This window comes from Lepisma saccharinum, chromosome 11 (genome assembly GCF_977018435.1).
Source record: "Lepisma saccharinum chromosome 11, izLepSacc3.1, whole genome shotgun sequence".
Classification (NCBI taxonomy): Eukaryota; Metazoa; Arthropoda; class Insecta; order Zygentoma; family Lepismatidae; genus Lepisma; species Lepisma saccharinum.
Window position 1 is genome coordinate 23,898,024 of NC_139239.1, and position 23,956 is coordinate 23,921,979.

Sequence of the window (23,956 nt, forward strand, 5' to 3'; positions counted from 1 at the left end):
GTATCATGGTAATCGTTAAAGTACGATACCGTCATTCGCCTAGGTCCATAAAATAAACGACAGGAACACTTGAGACAGTATGGCTAACTAGAGGTTTACAAGCCGAGCGAATGATTCACGTACAATGGTTGTGCAATCATAACTCACTTCAGTCTTATTCATCAGTATTCCATTTAATAGGAGGATTAATGAGAACTTGTGCTGGTTGAACTACACGGTACAAGAATACAGCGTACAATTTCAACAATTCACGATCTGGCATTTCCAATTATATAAAGGAATGCGTTTTATCACGGTAGTCAAGTTTGAGAATTCTTCCGAAGCGACCTAGCCTGTGGTTGTTTCGCTCATGTTCATAATCCCTTCGTTATGGAATGTTATCGTTTCCTTAATCATATTTCCTTTCACACTTAAATGGAGATAGTCGTCCAGATTACGCTCCGTTCTTCGCTTGTTCTTGTCTTTGCCAGGGTCTTCATTTCTCTGTGGCTTTCACGATTCACACCATTAGATATTTGTTAATGTACAGTCATCAGCAATGAAAAGGTGACTTGACTCTACGGCAATGAGCGAAAGTTCAACAGCAGGTCCAGTCACCAAGTAGAGTTAGACGACAGAAACTCGCAGTGAAGCTAGAATTCCCATTTTTATTGATGCTGACTGTACTCCATCGTGACCGTACTTTGTAGGGGTTATCTATCCCCTTCTAATTTGCCATCAATTATTGCAATCATTACACCTTCCTAGATATGGTATGCCATCCAGTCGGCTTGGTGTCCGACCGATTTTAGTAGTCAACGTTCGATCTCGTCGCCGAAGTTTATGATGAAAATTTATTTTTACAACTATAACCCTTTACTTTACTTCAACTTATTTGGTTCAATTAGTCTGAAGATTTTAACCAAAGGTTAAAGGGCGGCTTCCCAACGCTTACGGTTTATATGGTTCATATATAGGGTGTTCCGTATAGGACGCCGAATTAGAAAATTAAATAAAAATAGGGAAAATACCATGAAAATAGTTATATTTCACATATATGTAAGCAGTAACATCTCCCATTTACGTATGAAAGACAATGTCAGGCACATATGCACTCCTACTGAGTCTGCATGCATTTATACGCTCCACAAAATTATTGATAACCCTCTCGCAGATGTCTGTCCCGATGCCTCCAATCACCCGTATGATTTCCGTCTTCAGTTCCAAAAGGGTTCGTGGTTTGTTGGCGTACACCTGTGATTTCACAAACCCCCATAAGAAGAAATCACAGGGTGTAATGCCACACTCCACCTGCCAAAACCCACAACACAACAGTAGTTCTCAGCGGATGGATACATTTCACGCTCCTGGATTATTCGAGGACTTTCTGAAGGAAACCACAACAAACGAGCCAAAACAATTGAGTCTACATTAATCGGCATGACAACAGCTACCAACATTGGTAAGAACAGGTCTGCCAACCTCGAAACAAAACAATAGCACTCGATTCAAATTCGCGTCCTATACGGAACACCCTTTAGAATGCCTTAAAGGTATGTTAAGTTGGAGTTTTGGCTGTTAATGTCGAAAATATAAAGATTATTACAAATCAAGAGCCCGAAATCACTTTTTTGTACACTAGACCCTCTCGTAACGAACGTCTTACGTAGCCGCTAATACCTGACAAAATTCCTTGTTGTCTTTCTTCTTTACACACTCCGAGCTACCTCGTAATGAACTTTTAATAAAAATAACACTCCCGGGCTTGAATCCTGACCAGCGCATATTCTTTTCTTTTAGTATCCCTTCATCAATTTCATCTTATCATCACTCATCCTCATCTTCGAAATTATCCAAAAAGTGGCAGAAAAGCGAAGTAAAATAAACTAAATCAATATAAACAGAACACTTAAGAACACAGGAATCCAGCACAAAGATAACGAGTCTGATTCTTGTATAACGATGCACAAAAAAGACTGTTTATCATCATCTTAACTATTAACAAAACCGAAATGATTCTTTTACATCCTGTTCATAACTTCCTTTTGGTTTACTAAGCAGCTCCACGCCGTTATTCATAACTTACTTCGCAGAATAACCATTTTTCTTCGATAGACCTAGCAGAGGTCTGCTGCGAGGTAAAATCCGCACTCAACTGCCTTTCCGTTCTATATTCCACCCAGCGTTGCCAACCTCTCAATAAGAAAAAGTGCTGTTTAATCTGTGAAATTATGCTAAATTATAAATTCTGATAGGATCTATGTAATAATAATAAATTATTACTATTGTCGATAATTAGTAAGAGTAATGTATTATTATAATTATTTTTCGGATGATTGTAATTTTAAGTTATGCATCTACTTTCCGAGATGAGTGCAACACTGAACTAGAGAAAGTTTGAGATGATTCGTCGACTACAAAGCGGAACATTTGTTTATATTTGTGCCCCACAACTTTCTACCGATGAAGGGAAGAGGGTGTGGTTGGGAAAGCACGTCCCTGGACAGGAAATAAGATCTGGATATAATTTTATTTTTAATTTCTGAAATTATTGTCCTTCGAAGTGAATCCCGACCCCTTCCCAGACAAGCAAATTTTCAAATCATGCTAAATTTTCCCATTATGCAAACATAAGATACTAGGTGCCAACGGAACTCAAATTGTGTTAGGTTTAGCATCATTATGCTAGAGTTGGAATCGCTGATTCCACCACTCTTTTTCAAAAAGCAAAACAAAAGCCAACCAAACTGCAACTCCTTCACGTCTAGATGTTGTCTCGACGGTTGGTCCATTTTGAAGAAAGGGTGTTAGTATCTTTCCGGGTGCCAATGATTGTTAAAACCGGTTACATGTTCGAAAATTCGAGTACCGGTCTGTGAGTGTTTCTTCATCAGTTTAATAATATCACTCATCTTCATATTCCCGATTAGCCAATAGTGGCGGAATTGCCACGCTATAGAAAAAATTCAAGTAACCTTCTATCCTGTATCTGCTTTGTGCTTCCACAGGCTTGTGTGTAAATATCTCAAGATATCTTCATTTAAGCTGCACATTTTTCAGTTTTGCCAAGCTTCGAAGCCTTTTTCGTTCAGCTTCAAGCCAATATCCACGTTTCAGAAGGACGAAATCAGTTTCGTAGTAAAGTGCCTTTAGAGAAAATCCAGATGGGTCGTAAGTACATCAGATAAACATCCTAATACAAAAACTCCATGGGTTGAGACGAATAGAAATTAAGATGCTCGCTACGACATGAAACGTAATGAAGTTAACACGGAGCTCCATTCGGTAGACCATTCTCAAAATGTGAACTGGCTACGCAATGCAGTTGCGACAACTGCCATGATTATGTTCAATTCTCATTGGAGCAGTGAAGACTACTCGAGTGGCCATTGGGAGAGCAGCAGAAACTAACTGACGGACAGGGCTTTAAAAGTTTAGAAGTTCTGAAGCAATCGAAATAACGAGTATCCATCCAGATAGTTCTCAGAGTCGAGTTTAGTTTCACACCGAGAGTAAAGTGGGAGCAATTAGGAGAAAATATTGCCAGAGGCCAGTTCGGAAAAGCAGCAAACGACCTTAAGGAACCGTTAAGCAGAAGGAAGTGTTTCGGAGTTTTCTATCGCCGAAGTACAACCTCGTTAGACGAAAAAGAAAGAAGAAACAATGGGAGGAAGAAATCCTCTTCCCTCTGCTTTATTGATTTCCATACAATCCCGTATTTCGAATTCAGAAAAAGGGAGGACAATTTTTAAAACTGCAAGTCTCGTATCGACCACGTTCGTTTCTTTAAACTAAGGTGAATCTCATCTAGGAGGACGCGGGCGGAATGTTAAGAGAGATTCAAGATTTCACACCCCAGTGCCTTTCTCGCAGACGAAGAGACCGCTGAGAGTACGAAGAAAGCGAGAAACCGGGAAGAAAGCCCGGAGAAAGTTTCTTATCTAAATTGGTCCTGAGTGCGATATTCATGTCGCAGCCCAGCCCACCATGGACTCCACACTTCTTCGGTCCGGTCCGATAAGTGAGAGCAGCTCCCCCCTTCGCTATCTGGGAATGCCCATTCGTACCTTCTCCGGTGTGCGGGTTGCGTCGCATTAGGATAAAGGGGAAGTTTAAATGAGCAGCGAATTGACGCTGTTAAGTGGGGGCGCGAGAAAAGAGAGCGACCATCTTGCCATCTTGAAGAAGTGAGATTTTAACAACTCCCCTTTTCCTTTCTTATCGGCTTCTGTTAACGGCTAAACAGGGGCGTTCGCCGAATCATCCTGATGGGGTGGCTCCTTTCGGAATTGGACTACCGGAAAACTTTAGTTAATTGCTTCGGCAAAAAAGAGGTAATAATGTTATTAACAAGGGAAAATTATGATTCGCGTCCCTTTTTCATGGCTCTGCGGTTACCGGTTTCCACCTTGTGGGCGGCTTTAATGAGGGTGACGAAGAAGGATACGTCTTCTGGCTGGAGCAGGAAATAAATCTTCCGTTTAATTGTGACTTCTTTTAAGAATTTTCCGCATTTTGCTTCGCAGCAGAAAATTATTACTGCTAAACTCGCCGGCATCTCTTCCGTGGAGAAGGGAGTGCAATGAACCCTGGGAAACTGTTCATTTGAGTGGGTTGAAGAGGCTTGCCGTGCTGGCTGTTCTACCGTAGAAGCTTCTTGCTCATTATTTGGAGTTTTATCGACTTTGTCTTACTATAATTATGTGAAACAACCCAGCTGGGAACATAGGGGCTAGGGGGCTAGTGCACCCCGAATTTTCAGATGTTTAGCAAAACAGACCTATAAAATGTTCGCAGACCGAACTGACTTCGGGATTCAACTTGTTTTCACGAATAGATGCAATGGACTACAGTGTTGATGAGTTTGACCCCAGAACTATTTTTTGTGGAACATCATTTAACTGAGAGCCGTGAACAAATAATCGTGATCCACATATCCATCACCACTCTCAACACATTCCCTCAAACGTTTCCACAGGTTTTCTTGATTTCTTTTTAATATAAGGATCCATGGCAGGTTATCCTTTTCCCATAGATGATCCAGATCCAAGATTTTTACAGCATTTTGAAATTCGCCCAGAGATTGAGGTCAGATGAGCGTGTTGCCGATTCCATAGGTACCTTTCTCCGCCCCAGTGTTCATGAAACAATACCGCAAATGGTTCCAGACTTAATGAATACCCTGTGTTAGCAAGATGAATTACAATTGTACATATATGGGCCTCCCCGATGGCGCAGTGGTAGCGTCGTCGCCTTGTAATCAAGGGGTCCCGGGTTCGACTCCCGGTGGAGCACATAGTGGTTCGGATCCCACTTTAAACTATAGGTCCAGTCCCGATTGGCCTTACTGTGCAAAAAGTGGACTTAAAACACCAACTCAATCAATCCAATGTACATATATCAAGGTATAATCGGCATGTATAATTCTTGTTACTAAACTTTGCTCCACTGATACCGTTAATACGTAAAATAGAAAGCTTTTTCACGCCTGTAGCTTGCAGGAGGTGTTCACTCTGTATAAAAAAAAGGTAAGCACATAACGTAAGGTCTAATTTCTTCACGGAGTTCAACAGCCAGAGACAGTTACGGTCATCCAGCGCTTATCAGCCGACATAAACTACAAGCAATGCCGTTCGAAAGTTATCTCGCAAAATTTGCGACCGCGGAACATTGAGTTTTACCGCCTTTTTTGCATGGAGGGAAGAGAAACGGCGGGAAGGGCACAAAGAACCGTCCGTTTATTTTGGCGCGAAGCTGATATGTCTTTGGAGAAGCTATAAAAGACATGTCAGACATGCTGTTTGATTACTCTCAGAGCCTCTTATTTTACGCTTTATGAATTGCATCTCCTCCAAATTGGCGTAGAAGCGTCTCTCTTTATTGGAAGCAATGAAAGGCCCCCTCTCTCGGTCGCTGTCAATGACGGGGGGGAAGATTTACACAAGGAACTGCTGGTCCGTGGCAGCGGTGACCTCAGGAACAATAAATTCGGGGCGAGGACGCCGATATTGGACGCAATAGGAGGCAAAGTTTTCGACCGGGAATTCCAGTCAACTCGCTCCACTGTTAGGCTCACTTGTCAGCTTCGTACGGTGGGCGTTTGCCATATTTCAGTGAATAAATTTCCAATCTTCCGGTCTGAAACCTCCTCTACCTTTATCGTGAAATGGAGAATGCCTTATTCCACCCACGCTTGCTCGCAGATGAAACGACAGGAGGCAGGGACCAAAGAAATACTTCTGAGCTTCCGTCATCTTTAGATATCAAAGTGCGTACAAATTTAGTTTTGTGTCTTACATGCACGCAAACCGTGTATTAATTAACCTTTCTATGCTAGCTCTAGACGTGACGTAATGTAGGCTAGATATTTACAAAGGAATTCAATTTCTCCTTTTTTTCAGAGGAGATAAACACACTTTATTTTTTCTATTATTAACAATAACAAAACATTAAAATATTCAAAAGCACATAACTACTCGATTCATCTCTATCGACGCCATATAAGTCATTCACTTTTATAGGGGTATTATTTCATTCATATATTGGAATATATATGGGCCTCCCCGATGGCGCAGTGGTAGCGTCGTCGCCTTGTAATCAAGGGGTCACGGGTTCGATACCCGGTGGTGGCACATACTGGTTCGGATCCCACTTTAAACTGTAGGTCCAGTCCCGATTAGCCTTACAGTGCATAAAGTGGACTTAAAACACGAAATAAAATATTGGAATATATATCCACATATGTTTAAATTTACAAGTCCATAAATTGTCCACTGAATCTAGGATTCAAAAATGGAGTATTCTTTATCAATAGATCTGTTGAAGCTCATCATCTGGAATGATTATTAAAACTCGTCCATATAACTATTTATATTTAATTATATTGTTGCGTTTTTGCAGTATTTATTTCAATATCTATGCGCTACACCTAAATACTATATGTAATATTTAGCTTATTTGTCAAAATCCAAAATGGCTAAAATTAACTTTGCAAATACATATATTCTTATTCATGACTCAACACTGATGTTGATTTACTCGTTTCTTTTTTATTTGAAAACTTTACCGCTCCCTCTTTCGTTAAACTTACAAGAAGCAAGGCCTAGTTTTATATCCGTGAATACTCGTGGGAGAATCAATAGTATGCGTAGTCACGGATATTTGTGGATTATAGCGACAAAATTGAAACACGGTAGTGTTGTTAGATTATAGAAATGTCTGTGACTTTACAGAAAGATCACCTGTAGCCATTTTTATACATTGCTGCTCATTTTCGTGTTTTTCTGAGAGTATTTATTTTAACGAGATAAACTTATAAATTGGACATGCCGAAAGTGATTTTGAAATGAAAGTTTTGATTCATTGATTTGATTTACTTTGCTTTACTTCCCTGCCGCTTTTAGCTATTGGCGAAGATGGGAATGCATTTTGATGAGAGGAAATTAATGTAACAAATATATATGGACAGCATACGTCCCACAGAGGAGTATACTGGCTGCAAACCCAGACGCCACAGCTTCGTTAGCCTTCAGAAAGAGTCGTGAAAAAAAATTAAGTACTTTTGTTAAGCCTCCGCATAATTGAGCAGTTGGACTTTGCAAAATGCTACGATTAACATTTAAAACTCTTCTTATGTTATGACGTAAAATTCTGCATACGATGCAGGGTGGTTATGGACTAACCTGGAGATTTTCTGTCATGAAAGGAATGTTTGTTAAGACATTCATAAGCGAGTGTATTCTGACCCAAATTCGTATTACGTATAGGAGTCGAATCGACCCTTCCTAATAGAAATATGTATAATACATCGCCGCGAAGGGTATGAATCAAGAATTCCATAAATGTAGGATTTATGGTGAGGAAACTATTGGAAGTAAAAGATTGATTGAGTTGATGTTTTAAGTCCACTTTATGCACAGAAAAGCAAATCGGGATTGGACCTACAGTTTAAAGTGGGATCCGAACCACCATGTGTTTTCACCGGGTATTGAACCCGGGAGGAAGGGAAAAAAAACGTAGTATTAAGTTGGAGAAACCTCCATTATAAATGAAACAGAATGAGCCTAATTTACAGAATGAGCAAGGTTGTCCTCACGTTGTGCAATAAGGGAGACAAGTGAAGTCAGGGTCTCCCTTATAGCTCAAAGCTAGGATAACCTTGAACAATAAAATGAACAAAAAAACATACATTTCCCAAAGAAATGGAAGAAATACAATTTAAGTTAACAAAAATAATTTAGTTTTAATAAATAGAAACATCAATATCCAGAAATAAAATTAAAATCATAAATACGGATGAAAACACGAAATAATGAATTTTGAATCCTAGTGGAAATTCGTACCATGCCCTGTTCGATTAAGAAATATTGACCCTGGCAGACCTTGTCAGCTCCTGCTCAGAAATGTGTTGGGTAAGCCTTTCGCAGGAAATGGTAAGAACACTGGCCTTTGGCAAGAGGTGACGAGAGGCCAAGGGAGGGTTTAAATAGGTGCGCATGAGAGCAACACGAGGTCTTTTAATCTGGAATCATCGGAGAAGCAGGAGCTACTGGTCTTATTTCTGAACCGAACAGGGTAAGCTAGTCTACACCCCATTCTGCCATTCGCATTGCTCACTTCAGTCTGAAACGAATCATGAGTCTATTTTAATGATAAGTTAAATATTTGTACCTGTCCGTTCAGGGCTGTCTCTACCATCAACAAGTATTTATCGGGAGGGGCAAGTTACATCCCTATTTAAGATCCCCGCGTTCAGGTTGGAACGCTACGAATTTACATACTATCTACGTTAAAAACCAAAGCTCGGCCTGGTAATACTGTGTGTTTAAAACATGGATTTCGATACAGGACAGCAGCTATGGTAAGTACTGTAAGAATGTTTATATTATTTCATGGAACAGGAAATTCTAAGTGCCAATTCGAAGCACGAATTAAGTACTATGAGCGAATACTCCCTCTGTCCCATAATTATTGTCCGGTACACCTTTGGTTGTTGTCTCATAATAATTGCCCGATATTCAAACTGTGACGTTGGTGTATACAGAAGAAGAACATGAAACAAGGGAATTAGTCATACAACTTTATTACTCAAGGATCAGTACAAATTGTGCTTTCCATCTGCCTCTTCGCCTGTCATTTCTGTACTACCATTTTGGCATACCGGACTATAATTATGGGACAGAGGGAGTATATTTTTCTTTTACGCCGAAACGGTAAAACACAAGGGTAGCTTGTGCAGTGTAGCCTATTTGTTTTTTTGGAATTCTGATAATGTAACTGAAGAAAGATTGTTCAATATTAATAATATTATTTCATCCTCCGTGCTTTGTTTAAAGTGCGAAGTATATGTTGGTAGTGTTGACTAGAGCTGAATGAGAGATACTATGTACTGTTGAGTAGATATAATTTTTGGTCAAGGGTTCTGTATCTTACCCCACATGTGAGGTGTCTCATAGTAAACTGCTAAAGTCTCATTGTGTGGACCGACCTCCGCTGCAGTCTTTAGTACAGTGGGATCCATCAGTATTACCGTGCAAATTGTCCATCACCATGTTCGTGCACTTTATTTGACCCAATAAGAGCTTCAATAATTAAAAGAGAACTCAAAACAAGCTGTTGACAATTTCTGCACCAACATACATAAAAATCCATCGCTTAAAACTTTGATGGCTAATAATGTTAGTCAATGGTGCAGGCAGTTTGTTCCATTCCCTGATCCCTGTAACAATGAAGGACTTGTTATAGGTGGCGGTTTTATGTTTGGGGATTTTTAGATTATGCTTCTTGCGGATATTATGTTCGGCTGATGTTCTACGAGAGCATATCTTATCGAATAAGTATTTTGGGGGACCACTCTTAAGTATTTTGTGCATCAAGGTGAATGTTAAGTATTTTATTCTATTTTTAATATTTAGCCAAGAAAGTTTCTTTAAATAGGGGGATACATGTTCCTTTCTGTTTAGGTTAAATATGAAACGTATACAACAATTCTGAAGTTTTTGAAGTTTATAGTTTAGGCTCTGGGATATATTACTGTACACTGGAGCGCAGTAGTGTAATGTGGATAGGACGCGTGCTTGCATAAGACGATCTTTAAATGATACAAAGATTTAAGTTTCCCCATACAGTTTTTCACAATAAATTCGACTTGTGCCTCCCAATTAAGTGTCTATAGAACACAATCCCAAAGTTTTTGCTTCTATCCACTTCGCTTAGCGGTATACTGCCAAGAGTTGGAGGTGTAATGAAAATAGTCATGGGACAATTTGCACGGTAATACTCGTGGATCCCACTGTACAGTGCACTACGACGCCAGGCGTCCCGGTTTCGAATTCTATGTGAGCATTCTTCATCAATTTCATCATATCATCACTGATTCCCATCACGATTAACCAAAAGTGGCAGAAAAGCGAATTGAAATTAAACATATCAATCAACACATCGCATTTATTCGGCTCTAAGGTTTAGTTTATATATTGACCTAAAACTGTATAAACAATTCAAAAAGACAAAATTCTGCAGACAATTGCAATAGTGCAAACCGACAATGAGATCCCCAACCTGCAGTACTCTCTCGTTTCCAAACTAGTATCCACAGCTCGATTTACAAGAGAACTCCCTCTCTTTATCTCTCTCTCTTTTTTTTCTTTCTTTGTTTGATTTTAATGTTCGACATTCTCCGATGTTTGCTTCGAACGGGGCTCCGTATGAACTGCTAATTAATTTGTGCAGTTCCCAATGCCAAAAAAAAGGACGACAAACTGGTTACTATGGAAACAGTTTGTTAATGAGAAACCATCTGACCGATTCTCTCCTCCATTCTCTGCCGCTCGTCGATTAATAACGTTCCAATTCGGAGACTCGGAAGCCTTACCTCGAATTTCTGTTTCCGTTCGCTATGAAATATTCTTTATTTGCAAAACCTGCTCCCCCTGCTTCGTTCTCCCGCAAAATTTGCGAATTTTTGTCTATGCGCTTCTGTAGAGTATGTGAAACTGTTAGTAGTTTTATTTTCTTTCAACTTTCTGTACACTGTTAAGTACGTTGTACTACTGTACAATGCATGCAAAGTGTTTATTTATTTATTTCAAACGGTATGGTGCGGTATACAGAAAATTCCAAAGTACAGCACTCGTACACATTTACTAATAATCAAATATCACAAAGTTGATTGATTGAGTTGGTGTTTCAAGTCCACTTTATGCACAGTAACCCTTAGTACGCCGTTCGGTCTGACGAAAGTAAGCCCAGTGTCGCCGAGGCTTTGAGCGGGAAATTTGAATTCGTATACATAATGGAGAAAAATCGTAATAACTCTGGCACTATGGGACCAATCTACTTCGGATAACTTTTGTTTTGCAGGACGAACATCAGTGCATGCAACCATGTAAAATTTGGATGCCCCAACCGCGGGGGGGTTACGGGCGGCTTACGGGCGGGGCTGCATCCCCCGAATTTCAATGAAAAAAGCATGAAAATATGGAGTTTGCCCCCTCTACTCCAGCTACTTTGGGGAGAAAACCGGAACTTTTGCTTTTTTTAAAGAATGGACCTTCCGCAACAGAATGAAACTTGATTCATGTTCGTGGGTGCAATACAATTTGAATAATAACTCAAAACGTAAAACTCTGGCGAATTTTAGCCAATTTGCATATTATTCATAAAATTGTTATAACTGACACTATAGGACCAATCTACTTCGGATAACTTTTGTTTTGCATATAATACATCGGTGCATGCAACCATGTAAAATTTGGATGCCCCAACCGTGGGGGGGGGGGTTACGGGCCGGGACTGCATCCCCCGAATTTCAATGAAAAAAAATCATAAAAATTTGGAGTTTGTTCCCTCTTCTCCAGCTACTTTGGGGAGAAAACCCGAACTTTTGCTTTTTTTCGTTCGCACTTGCATCTTGTGTAGCTACTGTGAATCTATTTGTTCCCTGTTGACTCGTCTCTTTGTGGAAATATGTCCGGAAGGAAACGATTGTGCGTTAGGGAAATCGATGAGCTGTTATATGATACGAACTGTTTATTTTGAGGCCTTTCCTAACAGAGGAGGGAAGGGAGTCTTTGCAATAGTTTGTTTTGTCTATACTTCTGGATAGACGCACGCTTTAGACTCATGCTTCTGGCCTCTGGCTATCGTCAAGCTTCATTGCATTTCTAACATAGAGGCGACAGAAAGCTGACACCGCCAAACCTTATCCAATCCCCTCTCTCCTTGCCCTACCCCCCCCCCCCCCGCCACTACTTCAGCTGGATCACCAGGTATAAACACAAAGAAGAATGTGTGCCATATCAGTACTAAATCACAGTTGGAAGCTTGGAGGAAAACAGCATCGTAAATACCAAGCATCCATTGTGTCTGTTAAGTGTCGAGCCAACACGTGTTTGGGTGAGCCCAAACACGTGACATATTCCGAGAAAGGAGGGGAGGTGATTTGGAATTTTCGTAAACACATGTTCCCGAACGAACTGTCAGTGTTTCAACCTCAATATACAAATATAAGTGTACCAAACCCTCGATAATTGTACCTAAAGCTGTTTGTAACATATGTGTTACAGATTCTACAAGGGACATACTTTTTGGGTAACATATGTGTTAAGTGGGCGGACTAAAGGGTAAGGCTAATCGGGACTGTACCTACAGTTTATAGTGAGATCTGAACCACTATGTGTCTCCACCGAGTATCGAACCCGGAACCCCTTGATTACAAGGCAACTATGTCAAATATCACAAAGTAAAAGATAAAATGAGCATAAGGTTAAAATACAAAAGGTTTGAGAAACTCAATATGCTGACCAATGTAGAAATTTATTTTATTATAAACAACAACTTTCTAATAGTCTGGAGGGGAGTATTTTTGTGTATATATATCGTCCTGTTTTGTACCTTGTTACATTTGTACTTGGTGCAGAGTCTGAAGAAGACCTTGCTAGAAGGTTGAAGCGTTACGTTTAGTTTATGTTTTATAATAAAATAAATTTCTGCCTTGGTCAGTATATTGAGTTTTTCATATCATGGAAACAAGGCTTAATAGTGTTATAAAAGGTTTGACTAGGACAAGAAAGATATAAAAATCTGAACACTAATATAAAATAATCCAATTCCAAAGACATAGCTATGTCAAACACAGAAAATCAAAACGAAACGTGTAAGTTATTCTTGGGAACATTATATTCATGTAAAAACGATTTCTTCCTATCGTTTTTATGCATTACTGTTACTATTCTATAAATTCGAAAACCATATAATGGGGTTTCTAGGCCTATTTTCAAAAGAATATTGGGGCATGATATTTTACTATTCAAAATATTATCTACAAAGTTGACTTCAAGATTACTTCTCCTATCTCAGGGGTTCACAAACTTTTTTGCTTCACGGCGCTCTTAGTGTTTTAATTTTTTTCTGCAGCGCCCCGGTCAGAATGTAGTCCTATCTAACACTTGCAACGCTCAGTTAGTGTGGTTAGGTTGCTTGCCTCAAGTTAAAAAATAAACACATATTTCAAATTCAGAAACATTTTAGCTGTAAAAGGTACTAAATAAGCACATATTTGGAATATGTGTCATTTCAGTGAAAATATATGGAATGTTTCGCGGCGGCCCTGTAAACCAGGCACAGCGCACACTTTGGGAACCAATGTCCTATCTAATAATGACCTCGATCCCCGGCCGGTTCAAATCCGGGAACTTTTCTAACGATGGAAGCGGCCCCGTCGCCCACCCAGCGTCGAATAACATGGGTACCTGGGGGAAACCCTGGGGGGTAAAGGCGGTCAGGGGCGTGATGCTGATCACATCACCCCCACTCATGACCGGATCAAGAAAGTGTGGCGCGTTACCCCCACACCCCCTATACGCCTTTATGGCGTGGTGCTAAGCACAGGGGAGCACTTTACCTTTTTTAATAATGACCTGATGCTCAATCTATGTAATATAGTGTTTGTGAAACGTTTAGCAGTTCAATTTTCTTTAAACCTGCTGTACACTCTTGTGTACATTGCCGTTCAATGCATAAAAATCGTTTGGGAAACTTTAATTTTGCAGCAGACGTGTGCACATACAAGGTTTGATCAAATGAAAAGGTACGAAACGTCGTAACAACGGAATCGTTTATATAATACCGATGCCGCGATGGGAGAACGTAGCGTGATATGTAGGGGTGCGATTGGAGTCGCCACGCGGCATCGGAGCATGCAGGGGAACGCGCATGCGCAGGAGAGAGCAGATGCTCCGATACAGAGCGCCGTCCAAGTGACGCGACAGTGCGTGTTCGGACAGGATGGCGTTAACATTGGCAAATTCGACTGTTGAGGAGCAGCGAGGCGTTATCCGTTTTCTGACAGCGGAAGGTGTTAAACCGGCCGATATTCATCGCCGGATGATGAACGTATACGGGGAAGGCGAACGACCGGGGCTGCTCACGGAGGGTGTGGTTCTGCTCCATGATAACGCACGTCCACACATCTCCAGGGTCACACACACGGAACTGGCCAGGTTCAAGTGGGAGCAGCTAGACCATCCGCCCTACAGTCCGGACTTATCCCCCTGTGACTTCCATGTGTTTGGTCCCCTGAAAGAGCATCTCAAAGGAAAGCGCTTCACCTCGGACGATGAACTCAAGGACGCTGTGAAGGACTGGGTCGCGTCACGGCCAAAGGAATTCTGGAAAAAACGAATCATTCGGCTCGTTCATCAATGGGATCAATGTGTTCAGGCCTATGGAGGATACTTTGAATAAAGTATTCATTTACACCTACAGTGTCGTTTTGTACCTTTTCATTTGATCAACCCTTGTACAAACAACTAGCAGACCCACTTATGGCTCCTACCAATAGTGTGTGTTTCTGAAACGTTTCCACGGACACAAAATGTTGCACGATTTGTAAAACCTGAAACAATTATGTTTCAAGAAACTAGAGACTATTTATACGTAATTATACGAGCGGTTCAGAGAATTTGTAACGAACCTGAGAGTTTGAGGTTTTATATTTGTAAGAAGTTAAGATTTTTAAATGTTTGTTGCTTGAAATAATGTGCAAGTTGTTACAGACAACTATAGTTAGATTGATACAGTTGTGTTTGGAACTTGTATATATGTTTATAAATACGTCATAATCTGTTCGTGTTGACGTCACTTTCTCATCTCAGCAGAGGAAGTGAACCAACCTGAATGTTTCTCACCTGACGACAGACTGAGTTTGCAAAACAGGTGAAGGTGAAGAATAATAAGAACTTGGAAACGGAGAGAATTCAAGAATAGATTTTGGGTTTTTCGAGTTTTCTTCTTGCCGATAAGTTGAAAGTAAACAATTAATTATGTAATTCGACTTTCGCTATATGTGAGTGAATTACCCAATGTTAGTATTGAATGTTGTAGTGTTTTATTGGTAATGATTATGAAATATAAGTGATTATAAAACTGCGTTTAACTTTGAAAACAATATTGTGTTTCTTTTCTACCCAGCAAGCCCTGATGATTTGCAAAGATTCTCATGTTCCCGACTAAAGGAGTAGCGGACTAACTTTCTGACGACTGGTGTACAATCGGGGGACGTTGCAATTTTTAGATGGACCCATGCTTCGGAAATCATTATTCCCTCTCTCCCTATTACCTTTCCTCACAGACTAACTTCTTCTTCTCCTCAATTTCCCTCAATTTCTTTCCTCCCTTCCTCTCTATCCCCTCTCTCTCATTATCTTTCTTTCCTTTTCTCTATTCCCACCTCTTTGCACTTCTCCATCCTTCTATCTCTCTCCATCTCTCTCTCCATACTATACAGGGAGACAGATAACAAACGAGATAAAGTTATAAAAAACAGACTCTGACAGGGATAATAACACAGGCAGAAAGATAATGGGTGTATGTATGAGAGAGAGAGAGAAACAGACAAGACAGATATAATAACAAATAGAGGTAGTATGAGAGAGAGAGAGAGAAACAACAGACAGACAGAAAGTATAAGGGAGTGAACTAGAGAGGGAGACAGAGATAATAATAGACAGACAGACAGAGATGAATAATAGACAAACATTTACAATAACAGACAGACAGACAGACAGACAGACAGAGTATAAAAGAGAGAGAAACAGACAGACAGAGAGAGTATCAGAGAGAGAAAAAGACAAACTGTGCCAGACACAGAAAGAGTTGCATGAAGAGAGAAGAACGTAACTGTTTTATAATGTTTGTTTTGACTGTAAACTTCCAGCAGACGAAGTAAAGCACTTCGATTTATACGGGAGAGATTGTACACGTCATCTCCTACAGGTGTAACCATATTTATCCGTTGTTTATTTCGCCCGATCCTCTCTAATGGTTCCCACAATCCCTCTAATAACCATGATTCGGTCTCCGGCTTGTACTAAAACGGTCCATTGCCCTCCCGCTTGCAAAGTTACAGCTCCAAGCGGGGGCTGCCAGGTGGGGCGCACCTGATAGATACGACTCGTGTAACACATTCTCCCCCTCCCCTCACATGCGAGGAGCAAACTATCGACATTTCCGCAACACTGGAATGTATCCATTTCTGCACGTACAGTTTCAAATTTTACCATTAATGTTCTAAATATACACATTTTAACGAGATTGGCAAGAGGAGGGGATTGGATAGAATTAGAATGCAGCATACCCAACCACACAGAGAGCGAGAGAGAGATAGAGAGGCGGAGGGAAGGAATAGAGGTACAGAGAGGCAGATAGAGAGGCAATAATTGAAACAGAAAATAAAAGACATACAGAGATAATAACAGAGTAGGAGAGAGAGAAAGATGGTGAAACATACATGGAGAAACAGACACGGGAAAGGAATAGGAAGAGAGAGAGAGAGAGTAACATACAAGGGTGATTTCTTAAATATTGTACGAAGTGGCAACACTCTGGAATGGATTACACAATCAGAGTTAAAGTTGCAGTTTAAGGCTTCTGGAAACAGTGCGTGTTTATCACTTCACTAGTGGCGTCTGCAGGCGCCTCAGGTACTGTGACGTTTGAAGACCAAAATTCGTAGAAATTTTCAGCGAAAAATGCAGGTTCCACTAGGACTCGAACCCGGGTCTCTGCGACAGCGAAGAATTAGACGAGGCCAGGCCGGCTCGGTAGCTCAGTGGTTAGAGCAATGGCACGGTATGCCAGAGACCCGGGTTCGAGTCCTGGTCGAGCCTGCATTTTTCGCTGAAAATTTCTACGTAGTACATCTCCTGTGTGTGCCTAATCTTCAATAAACAAAATTTGTTTATTAAAATTGAAAGTCTACGCGACAAAAAGCCGACAGAAGTTCACAGTCCTTTGCGTGAAATTTGAGGTGAGCAAGCAGTGAACCGTAAACTTTGAACCATAGTTGAAGTCGCAGTCAAACGACTGGAGAAGTCGCATCATCATCAAGACCAAACAATTTCGACAAACACAATCAAAGGTGAGCCAAATTATCACCTTTGCCTATGATCAGCAAGAAATCATCATGACTGATAAAGGCTCATATGAAATTAATGCCACACCAACATTTTAATGTGCCTGGATCAGAACATTACGCAGAAAAATGCACAAAAACTGACCTGGTTTGTTTCGGAATGGACAACTCATTTTGCACGCCCGCACCTGAGGAAGATTGTGCCGATTTGCTGAGCAATTATGAGCAGGAAATACTGACTCTTCAGACATGAGTCCACCTGAGTTCGACTTATTCTCCAAGTTGAAAGAGCCCATGCGTGAACAACGTTTTTCCTCCCTGGACGAGTTTTCTGCAGCGGTACCCGAGTCATCTGCGGACCGAACAACAGCAAATCTTCTGAGACGTTGGAACACTGTTGCTGAGAAGCAGGGGGACTACACTGAAGTGCTCTAAGGAGATAACTGCCCAACGTGCAATTGGCGTGTAAGATAAAAATAGTGTACATTATTTATGAAATTTACGTATAGGAAAACAAGGAGCCAGAGTCAAGGCGACACAAAGAGAAACACACAGGCACACAGACACAGAAAGAAAGAGAAAAAACAACATACAACGGTGAGAAAGAGAAACAGACAAAGAGAGAGAGAGAGACGGTGACAAGTAGAGGTAGGGTGAGAGAGAGAGAGAGAACATAGACACAGGGAAGGAGACAGACAGAGACAGAACGACGCACAGGCAGAAACACAAAGAGAAATACGCACACAGAGAGAGCAGTAATAACATACACAGATGGAGAGAGAAGAAGATATAGACACAGTGTGACAAATAAATATTGAGTGAGAGTAACAAGAAAATAGAACAGACAAACAGGTTAAGGGAGAGAGAGAGAGAGAGACGCAAATTCAGACACGCACAATTGCACACAGAGACAGAGAGAAGGATAACAATATGTACAGGTAGAGAGAGTACCAGAGAGACAGAGAAACTGACACAGGGTGAGAGGCACTGTGACAAATAGAGATAGAATGAGGAGCATAGACACAGGAAAAGAGACAGTTTGACAAAGACAAAGATGGAGATAGAGGTTGAGAGCAAATACAGAAACACACGCACGCACAGATATAGAGAGGGAAAAGGTGACAAATAGAGATTGAGTGAGAGAGAAAGAAGAGCACAGATACAGCAAAAATGCAGAGAGAGATAGAGGTGAGGACGACGCAAAAGCAAAAAGAGAAAGAAAGCGATGATAACATATACAGTGTACTTAAATAGACACAAGGTGAGAGACACGATGATAAATAGAGACAGAGTGAGCGAGAAAAATGAACATAGACACAGAAAATGAAACAGGCACACACACAGAGAGAGAGAGACAAAGGTAAAGAAAGAAAAAGACAGAAACACGCACACAATTAAGAGAGAGAAAGATAAATAACATGCACAAATAGAGAGGAAAATGTTTGGATTTATAAAACAATTCAAATTCTCTCAAATTTCCGATTTACTAACTGGAGCATAAAATTTATTAAATTATTTACAGCAAGACTTGTCCAGATGTAAAATCAAATACATGTTAATTTTCAGTATTTCCTCTCCTGTTTAAGCTATATAGTTAATTCCTTTTAAAATTCCATGCTGAATATTTGCAGATGACAGAGATTTCTGTTTGTTTTATACATTACGCAGTTATAACAGCCTCTCTTGGGAAATATATAAAAAATAATACAACTCACAGAGAGCTTAAAGTGCAAAAGGCTGTCCAGTTCATGGGGTAGATTTCCGTGGCGGCTTTGTATTTGCATATATATTTAATTAGTGTTTGGTTTTCTTATTTACCGTTGAGTCTCATGACACGTATAACATTGTATCAAACGTGCAGGAGCGGTAAAATAAAGCCAAGAGCAAACTCTTCCACTAAATCATATTTTCAACATAGGAACAGCTTAAATTATGAAACATGAGAATTATTTCGTAATGTATGATTTTGGAAAATTCTAGTTCCATTTCCAACATTCATTCGGAGTAAAAATGTGGTTGCTTATTGTTATTGTGGATAAGCAGGTATAAACCGAAATTCTCTCCCTCTTTCGGCATTAATTAAATCTATGGCATAAAAGCCATATCATCAAGTTAACGTCGCATGCATCAGAATTGAATATACATTAAAATGCATCAGTTCTTGTAAATGAATGGCTTATTGCAGAAAGGGACCTGAGTCACTTTTGCACAATTCTGAGAAAAACAATGAAAAATCGTATAATATTAATAGTGTAAGAAAGAAATGTGCCGTTGTTGGCTCAAATATTCAACATAATGAATAGTTAATTTTGCAACCCTCAATGCACCCCCCTGCAGTATGCTGCTAGACACAGTGGAGATGAAAAAATTAACTCCGATACCTCAAAAATGTGACTCAGGTCCCTTTCTGCAATAAGCCATTCAAATATTTTCATATCACTCAACATACAAAAATGCATAAAGAATTTATGTACTTTCTTCCAAGCAACGTAAGGTAACAGTAAAGTTCCCTGTACATGTAGCACCGTGCCATGAAGGCTCATGTAGGAAATGTGGGGGTAGGACCGCATACATGCATACATTCTCGATCTAGGTCATTTTGGAGGTGATGTGATCAGCACCACGCTCCGGCCGCCTTTACACCTCCAGGTACCATTAATTTTAGGCTGGGTGAGCCGCTTTATGTGGAAAAATCCGACCCTAGATCACACACCCCAGGAATCGAACCCGGGTCTCCCGCGTGGCAGTCAAACTCCTTACTGTTTAAATTATTCTTTAAGCTTTCCTGGCAGCGAATGATCAAGAGGTTTTCTAGGATATCAACCAGGTGATTTCCGGATAAGACTTGGAAGCTTTCGAGAGCTAACGTCACTATCAATCTTCACTTCAATCCTTGAAGATGAGAGTGACGTTAGCTCTCGAAAGCTCGGAAGCCTATCCGGAAATCACCTGGTTGATATCCCTAGAAAACCTCTTCATCAAGTCTAAATTACTTTCAATTCTTAAATTGAAATGAGTCCATTCTGATAAAATAAGATTTCCTTGGTTCGAAAAGAGAAACTTGTGTTATTTATTGCTGCAATGGTGTTCAAACTGTGCTGCCTGGCGTTCTAGAGGCACAATAACAATATGAAGGCACTACTTAGAAACACTGAACATAATGCTGACAGTCCATTATATCCCTTGGACACCGAAAAACACTGAAACTGCTCATCTAGTTTGGACAATCAACACAACGCTGGAACTTCGTTTTGATTTGCTTTACTTTACTTCGCTTCTTGTTCCACTTTTGGCTAATTTGCGAAGATGGGGATGAGTGATGACATGATGAAATTGATGAATAGACACAAACATCCATGCGCAGGCCAGGATTCGAATCCGGGTGGAAGTTCGTGTTATATAGGGTGTTCCGTATAGAACGCCGAATTAGAGAATTAAATAAAAATAGGGAAAATATCATGAAAATAGTTATATTTCACGTATTAGTAAGCAGTAACATATCTCATTTACGTATCAAAGACAATGTCAGGCATATGTCCTGTCCACCCCTACTGAGTCTGCATGCATGTATACGCTCCACAAAATTATTGATAACCCTCTCGCAGATGTCTGTCCCGATGCCTCCAATCACCCGTATGATTTCCGCCTTCAGTTCCAAAAGGGTTCGTGGTTTGTTGGCGTACACCTGTGATTTCAAAAACCCTCATAAGAAGAAATCACAGGGTGTAAGATTACACTCCACCTGCCAAAACCCACACCACACAGTCGTCCTCAGCGAATGTATGGATTTCACGGTCCTGGATTATTCAAGGATTTTTCTGAAGGAAACCACAACAAATCAGTCAAGACAATTGAGTCTACATTAATCGGCATGACAACAGATGCCAACATTGGTAAGAACAGGTCTGCCAACCTCGAAACAAAACAATAGCACTCGATTCAAATTCGGCGTCCTATACGGAACTCCCTTTACTTCGAAAGCGAAAGAACTGTATATATTTTGTTTGCAACCTTTATTATTCTATAATTAAAGGAAAGCTTACACATTTATCTTTTCTATTCAAATAATGGATATACAGGGTGATTCAAAAGTCTCCTGACTTTTCCTTATATCGCTAATGAATGGTGTTCAGTGTGGGATAAAAGACACTTGTTTTCCAGCTAGATGGTACACCACCTCATTTCGTCAGAATAGTTCGGGACTACCTCTCTCACACCTTCCCCCGATTGGTGGATCGGTCGTGGCTCACCAAGGCTTTGGGCGGTTGGCTCTCAGACCTTACTCCCCTAGACTTTTTGGCAGGGTGTTTAATTAAGTCTAGGGGTGTACCAAGTAAAGGTGAACATCACAGAGCAACTGGGACAGCGAATATCTGCAGCAACAGGGAAGATCACGCCACCTATGTTGCGGCATGTGTTCTGGTCTACGCAAGAGAGGTGGGTGCTGTGCCTAGACTTACAGAGCCACCACATTGAAATGTACTTAGTTTGCCTTCTATTCTAGAGTACTATTCAGCAGTACTGACAATTTTGTCAACAAAATTCTCTTAGTTTAAAATGTCAAGAAACTTTTGAATTACCCTGTATAACATACACGAGTACATACATAAAGTCACACACCCACACAAACGTATTTATATACACAAAATAATAAAGTAAAGTAAGTATATACAAATTGTAGGAATATGATAGATATATATATATATATATATATATATATATATATATATCCACCCATATACACATACGCAATTTATTAATTACTCGGAACATAGCCTTGACATTCCATACAAACACTGTCAACCAAATGCGTAGAAACTCAGTGTTTCGGTAGGATGTAATAGCATTGTTTGAACGGAGATAAATGATAAAATATTTAGTGTATGTACGAGGGTCACTATTTATATTTTGAGCCTTGGAAACACTGATTGAAGTTAGGCGCGATTTGGCGTTTGCACGGAATCGTCTGGCATTATTGACCATAACGTACTTCAAATGTTTTGTGAATAGCTTCATTTGTGTTGTTTATGTTGCCTTGGAGATTGCGCGACAACAATAAAATGGAATTAACTCGTGAACATTTTCGTGCGATGATTTTTTACAATTTTCGACGTGGATTATCAAGACAAGAGTGCATCGATCAACTTACTTCCACATTTGGCGATGAAGCCCCATCCTTTGCCACTGTGAAACGCTGGTATAACGAATTTAATCGTGGCCGCCATTCGCTCACCGACGAGATTCGCGAAGGTCGTCCAAAATCAGATGTTGTTCAAGAAAACATTGATGCTGTGCAAAACCTAATACTGCAAGATCGTCATGTGACATACTGTGAGATTGAGGCAACTATAGGCATTAGTTCCACCAGCATATATAAAATATTACATGATCATTTAGCTGTGAGAAAGGTATGTTCTCGTTGGATCCCACACAATTTGACAACAACTCAAAAAGACGCTCGCGTCAATTGGTGCAAACAAATGCTCAATAAATACAATCGTGGTGCTTCAAAAGATGTATAAATGATTGTAACAGGTGACGAATCATGGATATATGCATATGATCCGGAACGTAAACAGCAGTCGACTGTATGGGTGTTTCAGGATGAACCCAATCCAACAAACGTTGTTCGCGCTCGAAGCACATCGAAACAAATAGTCGCCTGTTTTTTCGGGAAAACTGGTCATGTGGCAACTGTGCCTTTAGAGGAACGTAGAACGGTCAACTCTGAATGGTACACAACAATTTGTTGTCCAGAGGTCTTCGGTCAAATACGGAAAACAAACAAACGCCGTCGGATCATTCTTCATCAAGACAATGCCAGCTGTCACACATCTCGTCTAACAACCGACTTTATGAACAGTCAAAAAATCGAATTGATGGGTCATCCGCCGTACAGTCCTGATTTGGCACCCAATGACTTCTTCTTGTTCCCGAATGTCAAGAATAAATTGCGTGGACAACGATTTTCGTCGGCGGAAGATGCCGTTATTATGGAGGTGTCTCAAGAAGATTGGAAAAACTGCTTTGACAAATGGTTCGAACGAATGCAAAAGTGTATTGACCATAAAGGAAAATACTTCGAAAAACAATAAAGCAGTTTTCAATGCCAAATTCCTGTTTTTTCATTGTTAGGCTCAAAATATAAATAGTGACCCTCGTATAATACAGAGAATAATGCAAAATAATGTAGAATAGGATAGAATGGACTCACATGTAACTAGTATGTTTCAAACATTGATCTTGTTTTTACAAAGTTATTGGGAGACCGATATCCGAATTTTCATGTGTTGTCCAGATATTATATGTAGAACAGATTCTGAACAAAGGTGAAGATTTGTATTTTTGTTTTCGGGGTATCACAGAGTAAAAGGTGTCGCATTCGAAGATTAGATCTTCTTGCATTAAATTGAAGCTATTGAAGAAAATTACTATTATCTAGAATTCCATTGACTGTTTGGTACTCCCTCTGTCCCATAATTATTGTCCGGTACACTTTTGTTTGTTGTCCCATAATACTTGTCCGATATTCAAACTGTGACATTGTTGTATACAGAAGAAGAA

General features: G+C 40.2%; 1 protein-coding gene and 1 non-coding gene across 2 annotated transcripts in view; both read left to right on the forward strand.

Annotated features, from left to right (window-relative positions):
• Nucleotides 1-23,956, forward strand: part of dpr1 (defective proboscis extension response 1) — an 815,638-nt gene that overhangs the window by 782,922 nt on the left and 8,760 nt on the right. The gene's annotated exons all lie outside the window — the stretch shown is intronic.
• Nucleotides 17,076-17,147, forward strand: TRNAT-GGU (transfer RNA threonine (anticodon GGU)). The gene has a single exon. It is a non-coding gene; the product is annotated as a tRNA-Thr (tRNA).